The sequence below is a fragment of the Lepus europaeus genome, chromosome 14 (assembly GCF_033115175.1).
Source record: "Lepus europaeus isolate LE1 chromosome 14, mLepTim1.pri, whole genome shotgun sequence".
NCBI classification, from domain to species: Eukaryota; Metazoa; Chordata; class Mammalia; order Lagomorpha; family Leporidae; genus Lepus; species Lepus europaeus.
Genome location: NC_084840.1, coordinates 88,187,577 through 88,213,197, shown reverse-complemented (window position 1 = coordinate 88,213,197; position 25,621 = coordinate 88,187,577). Strand labels below are relative to the sequence as shown.

The 25,621-nt window shown below is 39.3% G+C and overlaps 1 long non-coding RNA gene across 3 annotated transcripts in view; it reads left to right on the top strand.

Moving 5' to 3' along the window:
* Positions 1–24,633, top strand: part of LOC133773908 (uncharacterized) — a 151,333-nt gene extending 126,700 nt beyond the window's left edge. The window contains exons 2-6 of one of the 3 annotated variants that reach the window (XR_009867976.1): positions 7,724–7,874; positions 10,300–10,420; positions 10,781–10,834; positions 14,783–14,816; positions 24,415–24,633. This is a non-coding gene — a long non-coding RNA (uncharacterized LOC133773908). Of the gene's footprint in view, positions 1–7,723; positions 7,883–10,299; positions 10,421–10,780; positions 10,835–14,782; positions 14,817–24,414 lie in introns of all 3 variants that reach the window. The other 2 variants (XR_009867975.1, XR_009867977.1) reach the window with 2 other exon arrangements.
* The last annotated feature ends 988 nt before the right edge of the window (positions 24,634–25,621 follow it).

The following is a 25,621-nucleotide window of genomic DNA, read 5'->3' as shown; positions in this document are numbered from 1 at the left end:
ACAAAGACATGGAATCAACCCAAATGCCCATCAGCTGAAGATTGGATAAAGAAATTATTGGATATGTACACAATGTTCTGCAGCTACACAGCAGAAAAAAAAAAAGTCCAGTCATTTGCAAAACAAAAAAAGTGGATGAAACTGGAAAACATCATACTTAGTGAAATAAGCCAATCTCAAAGGGACAAATTCCATATGTTTTCTCTGACAGGTGATAACTAATAAAGCACATAAAAATAACATGTGGAAATAATAGACACTATGAGAAGTAATGATTTTGAACAGCCCTTCTCTTGAGTGTTGATGAAAGCTTCCTATTATATATTTTTGGTTATCTTTTCCTTTATTATATTTTCCTTATCTTTTTCTCTTCCATATGAATCATTGAACCCTATACTAAACAGAGTTAACCATATATGTATAAAGTTAATTGAAAATAGAGCTTAGTAAAGAATAAGAGTGAGAATAAGGGAAGAGGAAGGGCCATGGGAATGTGGGTGGGAGGGCAGGGACAGTGGGAAGAATTTCCTAGATCCTAAAGCTATAATTGGGAAATGCATGAAGTGCCTAGCTGCAAAGCAATATAGTCCTACATACTTTATTATGGATTCACTTCTAAGGGTACAGCCAAACAAATTGTTGTAGGACCCCAAAATCCCTTAAGCTGGCTGATAAAAATAGCAACTTAAGTGTTATAAAGACCAAAAGAGAGGATTAAATAGTAAAATGAACATATAGATAGAATCAATAATAGGGATAATTAAAAAAGAGTGAAGGCTCCTACATGGCAAGCAGTCCATACACAGACTCGTTGAATGGCAATCGCTTTAAGTAGCACTTTGACTTCAGAATCATCCCTCAAGCCACTCTGGTCTGGCTGGAAAGCCCAAGGGGAGCATATAGGGCATGGAAAACAAAGAGACACTCTGGCAAAAGATGTCCTACATAAAGGACATTGTGGGTAAGACCCCAGTGTAAAGAAAGGGCCACCAAAGAAGGATATACTTTTCTCTGAAGAGAGGAGAGAACTTCCACTTTGCTGATGGCCTTTTTGAGCTAGTGGATAAAAAAAAGCTTCCATAGCCAAGCCAGCTCATGTCAAGAGCCCTGGTCAATTACTGATGTCATACATAAGAGTGGCATTTGTTAAATAAACAAGAGCCATTGTGCACTAACTTCCCACACAGGACCTCTCTCCCCAAAGAGTTGCACCATGAAACTTAATAGTAGAACTTGTTCTCAAGAATCACTTCCTTTTAGTATGTTAAAAGGAGGATATTATTGTGACTCGTAAGTAATAGTTATGTCTAAGAGCTCACAAAAGGTACATTATCCTCAGATTCTTCTTCAAAGACCATTAAGTTGCTAAAGGGAAAGAAGGGGGGAAGGGAAAAAAAAGGAGGAAAAGTGAAATCACCTTCAAGAAGTGATAACATAGATCAACCCTTGTATAGACTGTCGAGGAACACTTCTCTTAGTTTTCTTTGCTCCTTCTTTTCTTCTTATTTTCTTTTTCTTTCTTTTCACTTTTCTTTCTCAGATAAAACAGGATCGGGAGCAAGAAGAGGGGAGGAGAAAGAGTGGGAGGGTAGTTATGGTGGGAAAATTATCATGTACGTAATGTATTTATGAGATACAAACAAAAATAAATAAAAATAATAATTAATAATAATGGATATATAGAAAGAGGCTTCCATGGAGAAAATCATGCCTTACATGAAGAAAATGCCCTGGGCTTGGGGACCACGTATTTGTACCTTTTCTTCCCCTTGATGAACTCAATAGATGCTTCATAAAGACTAAAAAGAGATTTATTCACAGAACAAATACATATTTCAGTAGAATCTGGCTGTTCTTCCATTCTCTTTTAAAGTAGGATGAGCTTGTGGAAGATTCAAGAAGGATTTGCTGAGATCTCAATTGAGGTTGTATTGAATTAATAAATCAGTTTGAGGAAAAAAAATATCAGTTCAATTCATGCTATCATCTAGAGAGAATCTGGACCTGGTTTTGTCTTGTATATATTAGTACCTCTCATACTGCAAATAAGTGCAACAACCAATACACCTAGCTCCGAGAATGAAGATGAGAACCCAATGAAGGTCCTCTCCCCTTCTTGCAAGCGTAAAGTCTTGGCTTGGTTGTGGAATTCAAAATAAAGGAAAACAAATAGGACTTTGGAACCAGGCCAAAGGAAAAAGGACAAAGCCCCAAACAAACACAGCAAACAACCCACAAACCCACATGTGTCTACAGCAGGATCCTCAAGTCCTGTGTGTTGTTCTCAGGGCTCACTGTTTCTTCTGCTCACTTTAATTCAAGGCTGAACAACAGGATTTACCTTCCTGTAGAAAAGAGGCATTGAATCCCCCTCTTTACCCCCTCTCTCCATTACTCACCCTCCATTTTGTTCAGTGTGTACAACCACAATCCATGAGGAAGCCAAGTTATACAGAGAGAGGTTGAAGTAGGTTGTCTGGAGAAAGACAATTGTTAGTCTTTCTAGCATCTGAAGAGGGTGAATAGGAGAGGGATGGAGTGAAAGTACACACATTGGTCAAGTAATGTGATCTCTTCACAGTGAGGGGTCCTGTAACTAACCAAGATGACATTTCAGGATGTGGGCTGGTTTTCCATCGTCCTACATTACCTATACCCACCTGGTGAGGCTGCTGGACATCCAGAGGGCTTCCATTGTAAGATGTACCAGAATTGGCCCAGCAGGAGGGAGAATGTCCTTTCAGAGGAGATTCATGAATCATGAGGTGACTGGATTTGCAGGGTGGAGTACAGGGACTAATAAGTAGGGCTGTCAGGAGGACTCAGGGAGAAGTCAGAGGGGGAACTGGAAACAGGAGGCAAATTCACAGGGAGGAAAAGGGGAGGTTTGGTAGGAACAGAAGAGCTGATCATGAATTGAAATGAGGCCAAGTCATTGGCAGAGTTACTATCAAGAGTGGGGGGAAATGTGGAGCAGAAATCTGAGAGACATTCACTGCACGCGGGTGTGATCTCCTCTATGCTGGAATTCTCAGAAGACTCATCAGATAGGAGGACTGGAGAATAATCATGAAATATACCAGAAGGAGGGAGAGACTTGGATGGAGGATCCAAGGGAGGGTGAGGCTGACATGGAGGGCCAGGAGAAAGAGGGAAATTTGCAGGAGAGGGATGCCAGGATGTACTGGCAGCAGGAGTTTGAAGATGGTGTGAAGGGTGACAAGGAGTGGAAGACTGATGTAGTGAAGGAAAACAAGTCTGAAGTGGGTATGAAGTGTCAGGAGCATGAGGCCAAGGTGAAAGAAAGGGAGAAAGAGGCTTGCGTGGAAGCCGAGCACAGGGTTGGGGCCGGGGTTTAGGAATACAAGAATGGTGAGGTCGGTAGGTGAGATGAGCAGGAGGGTGTGGAGGGGATGCAGGAAGAGGAGGGTAAGCCCGGATTAGAGGGACAGGAGGGTGAGTCTGGGGCCGAGGGTCAGAAGGAGGGTGAGGCCGAGTTGAAGAATGAGGAGGATGAGCGTGGCTTAGAACATCCAGCTGAAGCTGGGCTGCAAGATGAGCAGGGTGAAGCCGGGTTGTAGGATGAGGAGCAGGGTGAGGCTGGGCTGGACGATGAGCAGAGTGAAGCTGGGCTTTAGGATGAGAAGGGGGTTGAGGCTGGGTTGGAGGAGGAGAAAGATGATGAGGGGGATGAAGTTGGGGTGGAGGAGGAGAGAGAGAGTGTGGCTGGGATCGAGGAAGAGGAGGAGGATGTCGAGGATGAGGAGGAGGGAGAGGCTCAAGTGGAGGCCAAGAAGGAGGGTGAGGCAGGGGTGGAGGATGAGGAGAGTGAAGTTGGGATGTGGGACAAGGAAGAAGATGATCCAAGGGTGGAGGACGAGAAGGAGGGTGAATCTGGTGTGGAGAATAATGAGGGTGAGGGTTGGGTGGAAGAGAAAGGTGAGGGCTGGATGGAGAATGAGAAGGGGGGGACTGGCTTAGAGGAAGAGGACGGTGATGCCGGTGTGGGAGGCCAGGACGGCGAGGCCAGGGTGGAGGACCAGAAGGAGGGTGAGGCTCGTGTGGAAGAACAGGAGGGTTAAGGTAGAGTGAATGACAAGGGAAGGGAAGCCGGGGTAGAGAATCTGAAGGTTTGTCAAGCTGGAGCGAAGGACCGGAAGGAGGGTGAGGATGGGGTGGAGGACCAGAAGCACTGGGAGTCCCAGCAGGAGGACAAGAGGGGGGAAGCTGGGATGCAGGACCAGGAGTTTGAGGGTGGTGTGAAGGGACAGAAAGAGGGTGGAGCTGGTATGACCGACCAGGATGGTGGGGCTGACATGGAGGGCCGGGAGGAGGGTGAGGCTGGTGTGGAGGATCGGAGGGGTGAGGCTGATTTGGAGGAATATCCAAAGGAGTAGCCTGGAGATGAATCCCAAAAATTTTAGGTAGCCTTTCTGACATTTCTGGAAGATGTTTCTAGCTGCTGCTCTTCTCAGAGTGGAAACAGGAGCAACTGGAACGTAGCCAAGCCTATCACAGCTTTTATGTCACAAACCATCCTATGACATAATGCTCATTATGACACATATGTGCCTCTCCCCTCTGACCTGTGGGTAGGCCCTACCCATGAGGAAAGTGGTTCCATGGTATAGCTTAAAGAGCAATCCTGGGAAAGAGGACAGAGAAGAAAGGGGTTTGTAATAATAGCCCATGTTCTTGGCTTAATGTGTCATTTTGCCAAAGAGTGCCCAAAGGTCATGGATATGGTTAGAATGCCGGGGCCAATCAGAGAGGATCTGATGCAGGAATTGGAAATGTAAGAACTTAATGCTCCAGTCTACTTACTGCACTTCCCAAAGCAATTTCCCATAATTTACATATGTGCATGAATATCAGGTGTTTAGAGATGCTATGTCCCTTTCACCAGTGTCAAAGATTGAAGACACTAGGGAGCTTTCTCCTAGGAAGCTGTGAATGACAAAGTTATAGGATGAGAACTTGAGACAACAAAGGGGCGCACATAGGAGGGAGCACAAAATGACCCAGGCCACTGATATGCATGATCCTTCTGCTGTTCCTCTGAGGTATCTTGTATGTGGTGCTTCAGAGCAAACTTTACTTTTTTGGTTTAACTCTCAGTCCCTGTGCCCACTGACTTTGTTTCTTTCCACCTAGAGCCAGTTTCCTTGCTGCTCATCATGGGGCAGCAGGTCCGATAGAGCTCCTCAGGGCCAGCCGCCAGCCTGGAGAGTTTGGGGGCCGAGCGGGATGATGAGTGTCGCAGCAGAGGAATCACCCCAGAGCCGGGAGACCAGTCAACGCCCAGGGCGCAGCTGGGTTCTCGACTTTTTTTGGGAGGGGAAGAGCTTTTATAGACACAGAAAGAGGGCCGTCCAGGGCACAAGGGAACCAAGCCAACCAGCTGAAATGTAAGGCAGGACATGAGCCAGGAACGCCCTCAAGGGCCTATCACAGCCGAGGACACGTATTGTTCATGAATACAGAAGTCTCCTGTTAGGCTAGGTACCTCCCCCGGGGGCCATCTTGGATTGTTGAAAATGCTGAGTCACTGAAATGCAGAAGTGCAGCAAACTCCAGCAAAGGCTTAGCGGCCTTGTGGAGCGAAGGCTTAGCAACTTTGTTTCCTTTTTGATTGGAGCCCCCCCCCCCACCATTTCCTAGGGAAAAATCTGGTAGGATGTCCTCCCTGAGTGCCTCGTGGCTAGAAGTGCACTCCCAAGTCCAATACCAGAGTTGCCTAACTCCGTGTTGGCTCATCTTTCGTCTGATATAGCAAGCCTCTCTTCTGACCCTTCCTGGTTTTGTTGAGCATCATCCAGTCATCAGCTCTGTGTCCCCCTTGTATCTGCAATGTTTACTACCATCAGATTCTGACTTCTCCCTTGACTCAACACTCCTATGCTCCCATTTGATATTGTTTGCATCTTGTATTTTGCTATGTATACAGACAGAACTGAATTTTACTTATTAGGGCCTGTGCTGTAATGGGTTAAACTGCCACATGTGATGCTGACGTCCAATACTGGAAAGTTGTTTCAAGCCTGGGTTGTACCACTTCAATGCCTTGAAAGCCAGCAGAAGATGGTTTAAATGCTTGGGCCCCTCCTATCCCAATTTGAGAACCAGGCAGAGTTTCCAGCTTCTGGCTTCAGTCTTGACCAGCCCTGGCCATTGTGGCCATTAGGGGTATGAAGCAGTAGATGGGAGATCTCTTTGTCTCTCTCTCTCTCTCTCTCTCTCTCTCTCTCTCTCTCCCTCTCCCTCTCCCTCTCTCTCTATTTCTGTCCCTTTACCTTTCAAATAAATAAATCTCTTTTTAAAAATAAACTTCAATATTACAGAGAAATAACAAGGCCTATGACTAGGATCTGGGTTGAGACAAAAGTTGAAATTGAAGCCCTGAGCTTACCTATTATTCTAATTTTGAGTTCAAAATTTTAACCTCACAATGGTTAAAAAGACAACGAACAATCAAAATTGCTTACAGGTCAATATTCTCACTTAGGAAAAGGCAACATTTATCACTCCTTAGGAACATTACTATAATCCAGGTCACAAGACTTATTAGGAAAACCCCACTAAGATGGGCTCACAATTCAAAATTATAAAGTACATAAGCAAGTAGATGTAATAACATATTTTAACACTCCCCATCATGCAATTCATATAATTAACTGCATACAATAAGTACTTGAAATTCCAAAACAAGCGCAAGGTTCTAAGTAACAAATGACAGAAAATAAAAGTAACAATAGACTGCATCTCTACCCTTCATGTCAATGGACCTGTTGGAAGCCAATTCACTAGTACCTCCTGTTTCAAACCCAGCATTCTAACCCTGGTCACATTTTTCTGTCTCAAGCTACACAGATACCCATGTAGGCTGATCCATGCATATTATCATCCAATTGTCCATGTCCTACACTTTACAAGAAGTAAATATATCTCTGACTTTACTGTGTTTTTTAAATATCTGGACCACACCCATGATGCTGATACTCAGTTTCTATTTCTATGTGTATAAATATGTGCACTACATCTTTCTTTAAGATTTATTTTATTTATTTGAAAGGCAGAGCTACAGAAAAAGAGCGGGAGAAACAGAGAGAGAGAGAGAGAGAGAGAGAGAGAGAGAGAGATTTTTCCATCCTCTGGTTCACTCCCCAAATGAGTGCAAAAGTCGAAGCCAGGAGCCAGGAGCTTCTTCCAGGTCTCTCACGTGGAGGACACGTTCCAAGCACTTGGGCCATCTTCTGCTGTTTTCCCAGGAAGCTGGATCGAAAGTGGAGCAGTCAGAACCCATGTGGGATGCTGGTGTTGCAGGCAGCAGCTTTAGATGCTATGTCACAACACCAGCCCCTGTACACTACATCTTAGAGTAGTTTATATGTTATAACATGTAACTGAGAAATGTATAGCTGAAAAAAATAATTCCACTTGTTTCCTTGCTTCTCATTTAAAGAGACTCTATAAATACCAGTTGTAGAGGAAACTACTTACTACACTCACAAGTAAGATTAAGTAGCTTGGAGAATGTAATCACACTTCTGTAGACTTTACTTACCTTTGAGAAGATATATGTTTAATGATTATGACTTTAAAATAAAATTGCCTGCATCTTATTTCACCCAAGGCCCAGAAAACACTATCAAAGTGTGTGTCCATCACATTTGGCAGCTCTCTAATGATGTTCATGACATCTTTTTTTTTTTTTATTTGACAGATAGAGTTAGTGAGAGAGACAGAGAGAAAGGTCTTCCTTCCATGTGACATTTTTAATACAACGTGGATTTTCATAAGGATGATATGCTAAGAATGAACTGAAGTGACATGTGTGACCTCACCTCATACATTTCATGAATGACTTGGAAAAGGTATAAAGGTATTTGTATGACTGGCTCATTCTAATTCTGCATGTTTAACCTATAGTTGTCATCATTCTTTCCAAAATGTGTAGGACAGCCACAATACCAGGTTCTGATTGGTTATATTTCATTAGCTATTCAGACTTGTAAAGACTCATGTTCCAATTTGGAATTCAAAAAGTACAGCAGTCATTTCTATGGGTTGTTTCTCCTGTTTTCAAGGGAAATATATTTATTCTGAGCCTCCAAGACTGATGCAGGTACTGTAGCAATATAATCTCACTCCTCTGTTACTGCCATTAACTGCAAAACATAGAGGTTAAGACCACAGACTGTGGGTTCAGAAAGCTCCTTCTAATGCTTCCCAATAGAGTGGCAACTGGTAATTTATGTAATTTTTAAAGATTTATTTATTTATTTGAAAGTCAGAGTTACACAGAGAGAGAAGGAGAGGCAGAGAGAGAGGTCTTCAATCTCAATCTTCAGGTTCACTTCCAAATTGGCCGCAATGGCCAGAACTGCGCTGATCCGAAGCTAGGAGCCAGGAGCTACTTCTGGGTCTCCCATGTGGTTGCAGGGGTCCAAGCTCTTGGACCATCTTCTACTGCTTTCCCAGGCCATGACAGAGAGCTGGACTGGAAATAGAGCAGCCGGGACTCGAACCGGCAGCCATATGGGATGGGTGGCACTGAAGGAGGCAGCTTTACCCACTACACCCCAGAGCTGGCCCCATTTATGTAATATTTTTAAGACTGAATACAACTCCTTGTAAAATGGTAATAATATTACTGCCCCATAAACTGGTTGTGAACTAAATTATAGTTGGTGCTTTTCAGGTAGTATGCACTCATTATATGTAGCTATCATTGCTATTATTTTAATATAAAAATAAATTAACATTACTGGAGGTCCCATTGTCTTATAGATGCCCTTCAAACACTATTGATATATTTCTGAGTTATTGACTTCCTTCTGTGTAAGAATACATAATATAAATTGTTTGTGTTCATAATTAATATGTTCAAATAAATATATTACCTATTGTTTGAATAAATTGTGAAATTTCTTTTGAGGAGTGGGCATTTGGTCTACCATGTAGGTTGTGGATGCCAGTTGGGATGTCCCCATTCTAGTATCAGAGTACCTGGGTTTGATTCCTGGCTCTTGCTCTCTATTTCAACTTCTGTCAGACACTGAGGAAACAAGTTATATCTCTAGAACTCAGGCCCAGCCACCACTGTGAGGGACATGAATTGAGTTCTCAATCTCCTAGATGTAACACAGACCAGGCCAGGCCAGGTCATTGGGGGCATTTGAGGGTGTTCAGCAGATGGAAGCTCGCTTTCTTATTCTTTTTGTATGTCTCTTATTTTTCTCTCACTTTTTCTCTTTCACTGCCTCTCAAATAACAGCAACAAAGTAATTATTGGAATATTTATTACAGTAGAATTCTAAATATTCCAAGGCTTTACTTAATTACTTTTATTTTTTAATATTTGAGAGGCAGAGAAACATAAGACAGAGAGTGAGATTTATCTGTCCATATTCTGGTTCACTGCACAAATGTCTACAAGACATGTATGTCTACGTGGCACAAATGTCTACAAGACATGTATGTCTACATGGCACAAATGTCTACAAGACATGTATGTCTACATGGCACAAATGTCTACAAGACACGAATGCCTACAAGAGCCAGGACTGGGCCAACCCGAAGCTAGCAGCCTGAAACTCCAACCAGGTCTCCTATGTGGGACGCAGGGGCACAATTACTTGAGTCATCATCTGCTGCCTAGCAGGGTGCCTATGAGCAATTTCTGAATAAGAAGTGAATGAGCTGGAACTCGAACCAGACACTCCATGAAGGATGTGGACATCCCAAGTGGCAACTTTACTACTGCTACAAATTCCCATGTCAATTTATAATCTTGAATTATAAACAATCATCCTGTGGTATTTGTCACTGAGTTGTGATAATGTGATCGGGCTTCTACAAAAGGTGATGTAAAACCCATCATCAGAAAATAATGCTGATATTCTGATATTCTGACTGATGTGTAATAGTTCTTAGTCTTTCTAACACAGATGTCTGATTTGGATGATAAACCCTGGATATATCACATTTCTGAATCATCAGTAATAAAAAGTATCAGGGAATGTTTGGCTGAAAATAAATGAGAATGAAAATTTGCATCCATGTAAGAATATAATCCAGATATCAGCTGTTTTGTTAAAAACAAAGGGAGGCTTATTATGCTATCATATATATCATTTATGAAAAATAACATTAAAAGTATTATATCAGATGAATATAAACATTAGCATACTATGTGGAAGGAAATCTAATTGTGATTAAAGTGAAGACATTTGAATTACTACTTGAAAGTTCATTCTACTAAAAGTGGTGGCAAAACTATTATTTATCATTAAATAGGAGAATAAAACAAGATGCTAGAAATTTAATACTGGCTAACAAGAGTGACACTTTGGAAAACAAAATGAGTATAAAGAAAAAATGACCATAACATACAACATCTCTTTCAAGACTCCTGGTGGTGAGTAAACAATCTTTAAAGCTATTTGCAACTAATGTCTCAAAATTACCATTTTAATGGTCTATAATTTTCTATCTGAATTATGTGCCATAATTTGCCTAAAGGGTCATATGCCTCCTCATATTGCTTCAAGCCTTATAGATCAGCTTCTGTAGTTTTTTTTATTGAAAATGTACTTAATAAATCAATCTATGTTATTCTAATTGCAAACATCATTCTGCAATTTGGGTGGACCTGATGTGTTCTTAGCTCTGTACTCACTAACTCCTACAGTTTATTAAAATAATAATCTAGCTTTTATTTGCTAACTTCTCTATCTCACTAACATAATGTTTCTCATTACTTTTTCCTTCATTTCAGATTAACTATATTTATTTGAAAGCCTGGATAGGGGCTGGCATTGTGGCATAGCAGGTAAGGCTGCCAACTGAGATAGCATTCCATATGAGTGCAAGGGGAACGTGGGAAACACCCTGTTTACTTTGAAGTCAAATGGCATTTTTAAAGCACCCATGATTGAAATAAGGAATCACAGAAGAAATCAGAACTTATCTGGGACTGAATGCAGTTGAAAGTAAAACACAGTTTGTGGGAGATACCTAAAATATCCCTTACTCTGATGGATGATTTTAAATGACAATGCTAGAAAAAATGTTTTTCTAAAAGTTGTAAACAAAGAAAACAAATGTATACGGAAATAATTGTTTTCTTCTAATTAGGAAAATCAACAAACTACTGACAAGATATTTTAGAAAAGAGAAATTGAAAACAGCTGTCCAGACCTATGTAAAAAATGAAACCGAGAATAAGAACGTACTAGAAACTAAGAAACTGAGAATTAAGAACGTACTAGACTCATACATGGCTACTACTAAATACTTTCAAATATAGGATGAAGAAATAACAATAGCAGAAATTTGTTCAAAAATAGGGAAAGACAAAATGCTCCCTAACTCATTTCCTGAGCAAATAACATTAGTGCTAAAACATGACACAAGACATGGAACGAATATACTTGAATGTTTAAATACTATGAAATACTCATCAAAATTTTAGACTAAATCAGAGGCAGCAGGTGATGGTTTAAGTGGTTGGGAGCTGTATCTACATGGGAGAATAGGATTGAGTTTCCTGCTTCAGTTTCAGACAGGGCCTGCCCCTACTGTTGCAGAATGGAGCCTAGGCAGGAGGGAGGGTAGGGTGGTAAGTATCCCTATGTTTCTAAATCTATATACATGGAATATATTAAATTGGCGAATAGGAGCTCTCTGTTTCCTGTCTTCCCCTTCCCTCCCTCCCTCTCTTTCTGTTCCCCTCCCTTATTCTCTGCCCCTCAAATAAATTAATAGATTTTTTAAATTAAAAAAAAAAAAGCAGGCAGACCATTTGAACAGTCACTACTAACTATAGATTGGTCAATGAAAACATGAAAAGATTCTTAACATCCATGATAATCAGAAAATGGCAGATTAAAATCATAATGAGATATTTTTAAATATTCATTTATCAAATTAAAATATTAACAATATCAAGTATTGGTAAGGATGTATAGTAATCAAATATCTTAAATATTGCTGTTGTCAATTTAAATTCATAGTCAAGCAATGCTGCTCATAAGCATTTACCCAAAAGAAATGAAACATATTACTAAAAGCAGACATCCAGGTAACTCCAAGTCAACCACAGCCTAATGATCCTTCTGGAATAAAATGTATAAACAAATTGTAGTTAAGATACATAACAACTTGATGAATCTCAAAACACACAAGGAGAAGTATGCCAGAAATAGAAGAATACATACAGGGTGAATCCATTTATTTAATATTGGCATGAGACTTACTGAACTGAACTGTGAAGATAGAAATAAGACAAATGAATGGGGATTGGTAGAGCTCTGAAATAACCACTCTGAATGATGAAAAGACTTATGGCTCTAAACAATTATAACTTGTCCAGGTCATTGTATGTAAATGATCCTCAATAAATATGATAAAAATTGATAAAAACCAAGCATCCCACTTTAGATTAAAGCACCAGTCATTTGATTTTTGAAATGTTTCCAGAACATTGAGGTTGTCATATTCTGCTGTAAGTTTCAGATATGCTACTATAAGAAGTCATTAAAAGCATTCATAGTATTATGAGCCATACTGTGTGTTTCAAAATTGATGGAATTCCTAGATGTGGTTAAACTCAAGTTTCCTGACTCATGACTGACATTTGAGAAACAACAAAATCTTGCAACTGGTTACAGGGAACACAAACAAAAGGTCATAGGAAATGAAATATTCTCCCCAATTCCACTAAGAAATTTGAGAACATATGACAGGTTTTGGAACACATCATTCATTTACTTGTATGTGAAAAGTTTAGCAAGTTGTTGTTTAACACAAATAATATAGCATGATAGTTTAAGAAGCCCCAAGCCTATATTTGAGAAGCACATGGTTTAATATAGAAAAGATATGTCCAATAACTTTCTAAAATTAGAAATAAAATTACAAGTGAGTGGATATTACATAGTTTAGAAGAATCCACATAATACTGGAAATCATAGTCATCTGCTATTCTGTCAAAGTCACACATAAATGTGCAGCTGAACATTTTTCATCTAACTGCTCTGTTATCCCTCAAAAGAACACATAAATCTCTCCCCTATAAACAATGGCCTTTAAGAATGATCTATTTTTCCCAAAAAATCACTGTTAATGTAGTAACTCAGATTTGAGAATATGGAATCAATTTGAATTTGCCCAACATATTTTAACTCATGTGTGTGTAGTTATTACATTCTATTTATTCCGCCTTAAACTTGGAAAAATGAAAACAAGTCACAGAAAAGACACAAATACAATTTTATTTATATGTTCATGTCTAATGTGTGTCAATCTGCCTTGTAATCTTAAGAAACTATCTCAATGGCTTATATAGAATTCACTCAGGAGTGTTTTATGGTCACGGTGATGATTAATATTATGAAGGCCAGTTATTCCATTTCTGATTGCTTCTGTACATCCTGTACACCACAAACCCTGCATTCAAGAATGAATATTGAGGGCCAACACCATGGCTCACTTGGTTAATCCTCCACCTGCAGTGCCGGCATCCCATGTCGGTGCTGGGTTCTAGCCCTGGTTGTTCCTCTTCCAGTCCAGCTCTCTGCTGTGGCCCAGGAGAGCAGTGGAGGATGGCCCAAGTGCTTGTGCCGTGTACCCTCATGGGAGACCAGGAAGAAGCACCTGGCTCCTGGCTTCAGATCCATGTAGCGCCAGCCATAGTGGCCATTTGGGGGGTGAACCAACGGAAGGAAGACCTTTTTCTCTGTCTCTCTCACTGTCTATAACTCTACTTGTCAAATAAAAAAAGAATGAATATTGAAATTATCTAAAATACATCCCAAGTTCTCAAAAGGAACATAGTGGCTTTAGACTATTATTCAGGAGATCTAAGATGGAGAAATTTAAGTGCCACTCTTTACTACTAATTCCTAATTCTTTAATGAAATTTGGATGATAAGTTCTTTTTTTTTTTTTATTTGACAAGTAGAGTTACAGACAGTGAGAGAGACAGAGACAGAGAGAAAGAGTTTCCTTCCGTTGGTTCACTCCCCAAATGGCTGCCATGGCTTGAGCTATGCAGATCCAAAGCCAGGAGCCAGGTGCTTCTGCCTGGTCTCTCATGCTGGTGCAGCGGCCCAAGCACTTAGGCCATCCTCTACTGCCCTCCCGGGCCACAGCAGAGAACTGGACTGGAAGAGGAGCAACTGGGACTAGAACCCGGTGCCTATATGGGATGTCGGCACTGCAGGCGGAGGATTAACCAAGTGAGTCATGGCACCAGCCCTCTGGATGATAAATTCTTGTAAACTCTACATGAACTAGTTAATTTTGAAATGAAATGCACATTTCTAAAATTCTGAATATAAGTTTTTGAAACATAAAAATCAGGATCCTGGGGCTGGTCTTGGGGTGCAGCATGTAGTTTGTGATGTGGGCATCATATGTTGGAGGGACAATTTGAATCCTGGCTGCTCTGCTTCCAATGCATCTTCCCGCTAATGTGCCTGGGCAGGCAGCAGATGATGGCCCAAGTACTTAGATCCCTGCCATCCATCTGAAAGAACTGGATAAAAGATCTGGCTATTGTGGTCATTTTGGGAGTGAGCTAATAAATGAAAGACTTTCTCTCTCTCTCTCTCTCTCTCTCTCTCTCTCTTTCTCTCTCTGTCACTTGACCTTTCAAATACATAACTCTTTAAAAAACAGAAAAACAAAAGTCTTTAAAATAACAATATTTCAAGATAATAGAAAATGATTAAAACTGTTTTGAATTTTCTTATTAACTATTTTCTTGGTTTCCTAGGGATTCTATAGGAAATCGTCACCAATTTGGTGGGGTAAGCAACAGAAATTTATTATCTCACAGTTCTAAAAGCCAGAAGTATAATATTAAGGTGTTGGCATGGTTCACTGCCTTTACTGATTTCTAGGAGAATCCATTCCATGACTGTCTCCTGGCTTCTTGTGACTGGTAGCAATTGTTGGCATTCCTTGGTTTGTGGCAGCCTTCCTCACCTATCTGCGCCCCATCTTTATATTTTCTTTCCCTTTGTGACTTTATCTCAAAGCTGTTTCCCTCTCTCTTATAAAAGCACAAGTCATTGGATTTAGTACCAGTGCTAATCCAGCATGATTTTATTTTGAGAACCTTCCCTTATTTACATCTCAAAGATTCTTATTACAAATAAGGTCACATCTGAGGTTTCCCAAAGAAAATATCCTTTGCAGGGAAACTGTTCAAGTGATTATAATGTGTCCACTCTCTGCTAAAATCCACATCTACCCGACATGTAAAGCACATTAACCATTTCAATAGCCCTAATGTTATAACCGCATTGGACCACTAGCATTTTTTCTAAAATCTTCCCTAATTGTCCTCAAGTTAAACACAGAAGAATCTCATCACCCAAATTAGATGTGGATGAGATCTCAATGTGGTTCATCCTAGGATGAAGTTCCCACCTATCTTTGGAATTGTGAAACTGGAAAATAAGTTATCTCTAATTCTTAAAGATGATGAGCATCCTTTTCTATGCTTACTTGCTATCCATATGTGTTATTTAGTGAACTATCTGTCCAGATCTTTTACCTAGTTTTTATCACATCTTTATTTTTACTACTTAATTTTAAAGATCTGTTAAATAATATGAATGCTCATAGTTTATTAAATATATTTTCCAAGCATTTTCTCTTATTATCTATCTTAACTTTTCATTTTTTGAAAATAAAGGGTTAAGCTGTTACTAAATGTTACCAGATATATAATGAACAAGTATAAATATTTCTCAAATCCTTCCCCAAAAAAGTTGAAGAGAACATATCCTTATTCATTCAGTGAGGCCAGCCTTGCTTTATTATTAAAGCGGAAGACACTATAAGACAAGACTATTACAGGCCAATGTCCTTTATAAATGCTTATGCAAAAAATCCTCAGCACAATATTAGCAAAGTTGGCCAGCATAGTGTCCCAGTGGGTTACTCTTCCACTTGCAACATCAGCTTTTCATAATAGAGCACAGATTTGAGTCCCAGCTGCATTGCTTCCAGTCCAACTCCCTGATAATGAGCTGAGAAGACAGCAGAAAATGGTCCAGTTACTTGGACCTCTGCTTCCAACATGGGAGCCCTGGATGGAGTCCCTGACTCCTTGGTCCAGCCTGTCCCAGGCCTAACTGTTGCAGTTATCTGTGGGAGTCAACCAGTGGATGGAAGATCTCTCTGATTCCAACACCCAGTACCTTTGTGCACACAAGGTGAGGTAGTGTGATGATTTGGGTGTTTTTAGTCAACAGAGCCATAAAAATTTGAGTTTTCTAATTTGCCCTGGACTTTCCTGGTGTTTCCACTGAAAGTCTTGATGCCAGAACCACTCAGTCCAGGCAAAATTCCCATTTTGTTAACTTGGATACAGGGAATTGGAAAAAGGGAAGGCCTGGAGATCTGTAGGAAAGAGTATATCTCCTCAATAATAAGAATGGCTTTGATTTTACTTTTGTTTCCAGAGGTTTTAGCTCAATAAACAAACCTGTCCTCAAAAGTCTTATAGCCCCTTGTGGATCTTGTACTTAGACATCAGAGATCCTCGACTCAGTAGTCACAGCCCTGTGACCTTTCAGCGTGAGTGCTGGAGCATACTGCTCTCTATCATATCCCCATCCCTTTTGTCCTTTCACTCAGAGGAGAGTGAATGACAAACAGCACCACTGGAACTTTGGTTTCAGTCCTGATTCTTGCTGCTCTATATTTGAGTGTTCCTGAACAGACTGAAGGGTGCCCTGTTCCCACTCCCCCATTCCCCTTTGGACCAGAGCATTCCCTATCAAATTCCAAGGAGTCTTTTCAGATTCTCTCATCTAGCCCACAGGCATTTGCATTTGCTGTGTTCAAGAAAGCTATTTATCTGTGCCATGCCATCCTCCACATTAAAATTATCAGCAAATGTGCAGGATCTCAGATGTTATGCTATTTTCAAATTTGCATGCTCCCACTACTCCATCTTTAGTCTTCTGCTTTTATCCTTCACAGAAATTTAATTTTTATTCTTTTAACTACTTTATGTGTTCTAATGGCTCTCAAATCTAGTTTTTCTAGATTTCGGACACTTATTACTGCTATGTTTTCTGGGTAGCTCTATTTTAATGTCTTGTAGGAAATTCTTGTTTAATTTGCCTGAATACATTTATTTCATTTTCCTTTTCTGCTGCTGCCATTTCAACCAGTCCCCTGATGGCTCCTGTTCCATTTCCAATACCATCTTTCCATCATGTTTTTAACTAATATATTTAAGACCCATTTGCCAAAATTCTTTTCTGCATTTCAATTAATTTTAAAATATTCTAGGAATTTTTTCTACAAATGTTTTAAGGTAATTCAAATCCACTCAAAATGGTACCACCGTCTTGAAAATTTTGCATGAAGAGTTGACTTTAGTTGTTACTTCCTCTAGCCTTATACCTGCTTCACTCTATCCTGCCTACCTCTGCAAAGTCAAGTTATATCAGTCACACCAACTTCCTTAACTTCAAAACTAGCTTTCAACTACAAGTATATTAATTCTTCCTCATGTTAGAATCAGTCTCCACCATAAGCCTCAGTTTCATCTCATTACTTCATGTTTTCTAATCAGCTATGGTCAGCAGAAGTCAAATTTCTGATATTTCTGTTATTCTTTTACATGTTGCAGACTATACCCTTCCTTGGAATGTTTTACCATATTCATTATGAAGACATTCTCCAGTCACATTTTATAACCTCATCCAGACAACCTCTCATTCAGGAATCTCTATGAATCTCTAAGAGTCAGCTCTTATTGCTTTATTTATACGACATATTAGAATAGCAACTCAGGTGTTTATTTTATATATAGACATAGAGTCATGATCAAATATATGGCAGTGAAATGATATTCCTAAAGGTTTGCCTTCCTTATGAGACTGATCTGGAGAATAGCTGGGATTGTATTATTTTTATATTTATATCCCTTGTATTTAGCCTAGTGTCTATCCCCAATATAAATAACCAAAAACATGTGTCGAAGTATTATGAGCTAAGCAGTAATGCATGGGTGGATTCTTAAGGTAAGATATGATAATCGCCTTTAATTAATTAGTGTACTTATTATTGAATTAAGCACTGACATTAGCCAAGATCAAATAGAGATGGATAACACTCTTACAATTCTTGTAGCAATGTTCACAATGCACTTTAGCTCACATTACTTAAATGTGTATTGAATGCAGAGAGCACTCTACTATAATTAATTTATACTTATACACACCAAATTTTAAATTCCAAGTTCACAGAACTCTGGATCTCAAAACTCTTTTACCACGTGTCTATAGGCTTTCCATTTTCAATTGTTCAGTAAGATCACAACATTGTCCACTAACACGGGGCCACACAATAAGATAGATAAGGATAAAGCAACGTGAGAGGGAAGTTGACCCAGAAGTCCTCACTCAGCCTTTTGTGGAGACAGTTGGTTACAGGAAAGGGGGGGGGGGGGTTGGAAACTACATGGCTGCTTGTCTTGAAGGTATTCTTCAGGGCTTGTCAGAGTCATTGGTATTTCAGAATACCATGAGAATTTTAATGGTCCTCCAATATCCCAGAGTCTTAAGTGTGTTGGTTAAGTTGGAGAATTAATAGAGGCAAATGCTTAACTCCATTAAGAAAGAAAAAGCTCTCTGATGAGGAGAGTTTAAGATTTGCTACATGACAACACTGTGGTAAAAGAAGATGACCCTAATGAGAGTTCGCAAAGACAGAAGACAGTTCTCTCACCTTGCCGTGTGTGCCATTCTTCCTGACTTCTACATGGCCCGCTTATTCTATCCTGTCTCTTCTTTGTGTCAAATGTTCTCTCCCTCCTTGTGAATATTTCCCCTTAGCACTCAGATACCCCACTAATAAACATGCAACAACATAATAATAATAGTATTGGCAAAAAAACTAGAACACAAAACAAAAATAAAATATCTGGACTATAATTCTCAGCTATCTCTTACATAATCTCTTAATTCAGAATATTTTCATTTTACATCTCAGAAAACACAGTTATAAATGGGAATATCTATAAGGAAATTTTATTACATCATAAATTTACTTATAGCCCTTAATAAGAGTGCCCAATATCTTGAATCTCCACAATTAATTAATCCTTAGTTCATAGATCATCAAGGACACTATTGCTTTCTTTTTTGTTTTTCTTTGTTCAGACTATGCATATTTTAGGACTTTACCCAGTAGAAATTTCTCTCTGTCTCTCTCTCTCTTTCTCTTCCTGTTTCTCTCCTCCAGGGAGATCAATCCCAGACAATCACCAGTAATAGGGAGACTTTCTCTTCCCATGAATCTTTGACAGCCTGAAAACCGTTTTCTAGAAATTCTTTATCAGTGCCTTCTTCCATAGATCACATACATATAAACAATTCATGGCCTTTAAGGCAAAAACTCCCATTGGCTTAGAAGTTCCTATGCAGGGAAATGCTCTTTGAGCTTTGATCCCAAGCCCACCTATAAAAGATTCAATCTCATAGAAAAATGACAACTCTGATGAGCTCAGGTGTATCTGTGTTTTTGATTCATGTCTAAAACATGTGAGCAACATCTTCCAGCAAGGAAGGAGTTTTAATGTTTCTTGGAGTAACAGCTTATAATGTCTGCTTTAGTTTTTCTACTGGATTTTCTCCTTCTAATACAATTTTCCAAGCATCCCGTTTTCTGTTCATCCCATAAATGCCCATCTTAATAGACTTTTTCAGGACCTCCTTCTAACATTTGCTTCTTCCCAACCCTTGAATCACAGCTTTCAGTCTGTCACCACGTATGTTCTTGACTGTAAAGCTTATTTTTCTAGGAAAGATATTTCACATGTGTTCAAATTCCTATTCCCACAGACAGGAAAGAAACATACACTTACACACTTCACACACAAGAACACAGATACACAGACTTATTCCAAACCCTTACTTTTTTCTATATTTTATTATTGATAAATCAAATCATCATTCATCAAATTACCCATGCTAGAAACCAAGAAATGGTCCCTGACTTCCTTCTCTAACTCCCTTCAAGTACTGCTATAGTTGTATATTTTTTATTATTCCTCTTCCGGATCTCTCACAATCTTCTCTTAGCTCAGGTCTATGCAACTGCAAACATATGTTATAGGTTTGTCCCCTCTGTATTCCCAACACTTACACCAAGAGAGAGGTGTTGCAACTTACATAACTGCTGTAGGAGTCCAGATTCCAACTGCTTTACACATACTCAAATATACACATGGTAGATATGCATCATTTCATCTCTTTTGCTGAATGTTCCAAGTGCTTCTAAAACTGATGTGTGTTCTGGTTTGGTTGGGTGCACAATGATGTCCAATAGCAGGTAGTTTTTCAGCTCTTCCCTCTTCTTGCTGATTTTCTGTTTACTCATTTTCTCACTTCCTGCACAGTGTGTTGGAATTTCCAATGTTAATGGAAGATCTTTTCCTTTTTTCAGTTCTGTAAATTTTGCCGGACATACACTATGAAGCTCTATTATTAGGCCCCTACTCATTCAAAATTAATGTGGAAGTTTTCCTGTGAATCAGGACTTAATCCTTCATGATTTACTTGTCATCCTAAGAAGTATAAGGCCACTGTGGGCCACATTTGTATTTTAACTCTGTATTCCCTTATCCACCACAAGACCTGTTTGATACTGCAAATACAGCAAACGATGATAAACGAAGGTAGAAAGATGTCGTTTTCCACAAGATCCAGTATTGTTCTTTTGCAGATAGTGTTATTTCCAAGAGTACCTTCAAAGTCCTGCTTTCTGAACACTTCTCCAATAGATACTCATGCAGTCTGAAAAGCAAGAACTGTAACAGGTGCTGTATACATAGTGGGAAGACAACCTACATTTTCCCATCCTCAGAAGTTTACAGGAAGGTAAAGTTCAACCAAGGCAGTGTAGTGTGGTGCCTTTGTGTGCTGACCCTGGACCCAGGATTGCGTTCTGCTCCATCATTTACCAGGGTGGAGTACTGGGCAAGTTATTGACCTTTTCTTTGTCTCAGTTTATCAGTCATGAACCTGTGGTTAACCAAAATACCTATCTCCTGAGGAGAAAGTGAGGATTGGCTGAATTAATACATAAAGATTGTTTTAAAAATGTTTTTCATAGAAATTATTATTACAATAATTTCAGCACACAAGATTATTTTAATACACTCCTCACAGATACACTGCTAGTGGCTGGACTGAGCTCCCCTATGTAGAGTTGAATCTCTCTTCTCCCTTCCTGAGACTTCATTGGAGTGTTTTTGGCCCTGGGAACAGTCACATATTTTCACACATACCTATGGTTAGTTTATAGGCAGCTGGTCATAATCATTATGTGTGAGTTTTGTGTTTTACAACTTCATGGGGTGATTCTTTTTCTTAGTTATTCCAGCTCTATTAACTCCTCCCCAAGTTTTACTTTATCTTGACCCACAGCATTTATTTACTGCCTGCTGTGAATAGGACCCTAAAACTTGGATTTGCTTCCACATTCCTCAGCTGAAAAATGAAAATTATAATTTTAGATGCTCTAATAACTCAACTTTCTCCCAGTCATTGAGTTTGCTTTAGTAAAGATTTATTTTATTTATTTGAAAGGCAGAGTTACAGAGAGAAAGAAGGAGAAACAAGGGACAAAGCAGTCTTCCATCCACTGTTTCACTCCCCAAATGGCAACAATAGCTGGAGCTTGGCCAGGCCAAAGTCAGGAGCCAGGAGCTTCATCTGGATCTCCCACATGGGTGCAGGAGCCCAGGGACTTGGGTCATCTTCCGCTAATTTTCCCAGATGCATCAGCAGGGAGCTGGATCAGAAGTGGAGCAGCAGGCAGTCCAACTGGAGCTCATATGGGATGCCAGCGCTACAGGCCATGACTTAACCAGCTACTCCACAATGCAGGTCCAGAGTTTGGTTTTTAAGCTTTACAGAAGAATAGATATTTGAGGCACATTAGTATATAAAAAAAGCATGATAAGCAAATAGTTCCTTAAACAAAATTAATGTAATGTTTTAAAAGCTTCACACTATCAACTTATTCTAGTTACATAATTTTGTTATGTAGCCAGATTTGTTATTTGGATTTCAGAACTACAGAGAGAGAGGGAGACAGAGAGACAGAGAGAGCAATCTACCATGCACTGTTTGACTCCCCAAATGGCTTCAATGATTGGGGTTGGGCCAAGCAGAAGCCATAAGCTTCACACAGATCTCCCAAATGTGCGGCAAGAGCCCAGGTATTTGAAGCATCTGTTGCTGCTTTCCTAGATGCATCAGCAGGGAGCTGGATCCGAAGTGGAGCAGCCATAACTCAAAGTGGAAATCATTTGGGATGCTAGCATCGCAGGAGGTGGCTCAACCTGCTATGCCACAACACTGGCTACATAATTTTCATTCAATTCAAAATTAATTAATTACATGAAGGTTGAAAAGAATGCATGTGAAGGCATAAACTCTAGAATCACTATCACTGTCAAACCCTGGGCTTGACATTTACTATGCTTTATCATACTCTGTCAGTCTCATTGCATTCCATGTGATGTCTAAATAACAGAGGTTATAAATCACATATGGATATGCTGGTGATAAAGAGTAAAAAATAAGGTATTTATTGGACTTTACCTCACAGCAGGGAAAAGCATGATTAACTCTACTGATAACTATTTCTTTAGCTTACTTATTTGCAAAATATCCATATAAGATGGTATAAAGGTCTAAGATTATACTACACATGTCAAGACTATAAAAATTACGGTAGTTCTGGATTATTTAATAACTATGGCAAATAGTTTAGATTACAATATAATGTCAGTAATCTCAAGTGAGATTATGTATATGAAGCATCATTATGATGTTGCAAGTTTAATTGAAGAAATTGAGTGAGAAGATTTCTCAGGATACTCAAATCTCTAAAATTAAAATGTTTCACTCCTGCAGCTGTATCTGAAGTGGCCAGCAGAGGGCAGGAAGAAACAAGCTACAAATTCCTCAACACTTTCAGCCTGATCCGAGTCTTATGTCAAAGGGAATGTTTTCCACTATTATTTAGATATTTTTATCATATAGTAATTTTGTCCTAAAATTTAGTTCCTAGATAAGTTTATCTCTACTTCTAAAGCTCAAGTGAAGCACATTCTGAATAATCAGCTTGAATAGCAATTTGTGACTATTTTCAGAATCAATATATAATATTAAAAACATTATTTATAAATTAATGCTTAAATATTTGCATTTTTACATTTTGCCTATTCAAATAAATACAATAATTCCCTTTCCCACATTGCTTCAATTTATAAACTATTGTAGGGAATTAGAACATTAAGACATATACTTTGTAAAAAAAAGGGTTGCAACATCCAAAACTTTTAAAATTGTGTTAAGCCTCAATGCACCATTACACAGAGAGACACTGGTGTTCAATATGCCCCAAATATTGTGAGCACACTGAGTGTGTAGATAGAAATAAATGTTGGAGGAGATTCACTTAGAAGGTATGCATAGGGTATGCAGGAACCACAGAGGCCATCTACACCTTTCAAAGCCCTGGGGTGAATGCAGGGAACTCTTACTGGAAACCAGAGTCATTTATGGATGGCCATATGCTAAGGGATATAACTACCCTGAAGACAGACTTCTGCTGAGCTTTCTTCTAGTGCTTGTCAGCTACCAGGATCTATCACAGCACCTTTAGCCTTTTTGTCTTTAATAAAAATTTATTTACTTATTTGAGAGTCAATTACAGAGAGAGAGGGATAGACACAGCGAGAGAGATCTTCCATCTGCTGGTTCACTCTTCAAATAGCCACAAGGACCGGGGATGCGCCAGGCAGAAGCCAGGGGGCTTGAAAATCCATCCAGGTCTCCCATGTGACTGTCAGGGGCCCAGGCACTTGGGACTTCTTCCTCTGCTTTCCCATGTGCATTTGCAGGGAACTGGATCAGAAGTGGAGCAGCGGGGATGTGAACCAGCACTCAAATGGAAAGCTTGTGTCATGGGCAATGGTTTAATCCACTGCACCATACCTATGTGACTTTTGGAAAATAATCTCTTAAACCTTATGTGTATATATATATATATATATATATATACAAATATATGCACATAAGGAAATATATATATATATATACCACCCCCACCAGTGCTTACCTAAGGGTGTGAAGATTAAGTGGCACAGAACTTGTGAAGCATTCAAAATAGTCATTAGCACACAGTATCTATGGGTGCATGAATGTGTGTGTATGTATTTATTTCTTTATCTCCCACAGAATCATAAATCTAATTATACAATTTTTCATATGCTGCTGGTTGTTTAACCTCAATTATTGCTCCTTTGGAGCTTTTTCCTTCTTATGCCTGATGCTCATTAAGTTGCTCCTGCTCTCTCCACAGGAGGGAGCACATCCTGAGGACACAAGTGGGTTTTCAGGACACCTGCCAGAAGCACGGATGATGGGAATGCGCAGTAGCCAGACGTCGGTTTGTCCTCACTGCAGACATTCTTGTCCTGCCACCCGACTCCAGCATGAATGTCTTTTCACTCTCTATCAGATCAAGTGTACAAAAGTTTTTAATTTTAATAAAGTCAAATTTATTTATATTTCAAGTAAATCATGGCCAAAATCCGTGTCATGAAGTTTCTCCCTTTTTTGTACCAAGAGTGTTATAGATTTAGTTCTTATATTTTTATTTCTGATATATATTTAGTTAACATTTGTTGATAGTGTAAGGTAGGAATCCAAATTCATGCTTCGGACATGGATATTTGGTTGTCCCAGCACCACGGGTTCAAAAGATTACCCTCTCTCCATGAATGTGCACAGTACCCTTGTTGAGACTAATTTGACCATACATGTGACAGTTTCTGAGCTCTTTGCTCTGTGCCATTAGTCTATATGTAGTTTGTCATCTGTCTCCCCCCTGTACCACACTGTTTTGATCACTACAACGTCAGAGCAAGTTTTGAAATTACAAGATGTGAAATCTCCAACTTTGTTCTCTTTCAAAGATGTTTTAGCTGTTTTCTGAAAACTCCTCAGATTCCATATCAATTTTAGGAGGGACTCGTTTGCTTCTGCAGAGAATATTAATTGGTATTTTTTTAGGGGTTGCATTGTACTTGGTCATTAGCACATTAATTTCCTAGTACTTTCATAATGTAATGTCATAAACAAGACGGCTTAGATAACAGAAATTTATCTTTTCACAGTCTGAACACTGGAAATCTAAGATCAAGGTGACCAAAGGATTGATGTTCTCTGAGGGCTGTCTTCCTGCTCTTCAATTGTGCACGTTCTTGCTGTCTCTACAAAATCACCTCCCTGTGTCATCTGCTCTTGATATTTCTTTGTATCTTCCAATTTCTTCTTCCTATGAAGATTTAGGCCAATTCTAATGGCCTAATTTTAACTTAATTACCTCTTGAAAAACCCTATCTTTAAATAAAGTCACATCCAAGGTAAAAGTTGTTAGGGTTTCAATTCAGTCCCTAATATCTATGCTGACATCTTAACCATATTGTCTTTCAGTGCATGAATATGCACTCTCTTTCCATTTGTGTCTTTAATTCTCTTTAGTAACACTTTATAGTTTTTTATGT